Genomic DNA, 574 nt, shown 5'->3' with positions numbered 1-574 from the left:
TCTTCTCATCTTAATATGCTGCCTTCCTTTTATGGTTTACCTAATGAAGATCCATTAACTCATATAAAGGATATTTTTAATGTTGTGAGTTCCTTTCCCTTGACAGGTGTGACAGAAGATCAACTTCGAATGAGAGTGTTTCCATACACTTTGAAGGATAAGGCGAAATATTGGTTGAATTCTTTGAAGCCTGGTTCACTCACTACATGGGCTGCCATTCAAAAGAAGTTCTTGGAGAAATACTTCTCCACGCAAAAGACCGACATGCTTAGGGATAAGATCTTGTTATTTGCACAGCAAGATGATGAATCATTTTGTGAAGCATGGGAGAGATTCAATGGGCTGCTCAACCAATGTCCTCATCATGGGATTCCATTGAAGCTTCAAATGCGTATGTTTTATAAAGGACTAACCCCTTCTAGTCATAATATAGTCACCAATTTTGCAGGTGGTTCTTTTAAAACCAAAACTCCAGAAGAAACATACGAACTCTTTGAGGAGATAGCAATGGAGACCCAACATACGGATACAAGAGGTAAACGTGTTATTAGTGGTTCTAATGATGCTTCTAGTG

The 574-nt window shown here is 38.5% G+C and overlaps 1 non-coding gene across 1 annotated transcript; it reads right to left on the bottom strand.

Annotated features, from left to right (window-relative positions):
• Positions 1 to 264: 264 nt before the first annotated feature.
• LOC148292267 (small nucleolar RNA R71) lies at positions 265 to 371 on the bottom strand. The gene has a single exon (XR_015827151.1). It is a non-coding gene; the product is annotated as a small nucleolar RNA R71 (small nucleolar RNA).
• Between the last annotated feature and the right edge of the window lie 203 nt (positions 372 to 574).

Source organism: Prunus avium, chromosome 8, assembly GCF_965620075.1.
Source record: "Prunus avium chromosome 8, drPruAviu1.hap1.1, whole genome shotgun sequence".
Classification (NCBI taxonomy): Eukaryota; Viridiplantae; Streptophyta; class Magnoliopsida; order Rosales; family Rosaceae; genus Prunus; species Prunus avium.
This window is presented reverse-complemented; position numbering and strand designations above follow the sequence as displayed.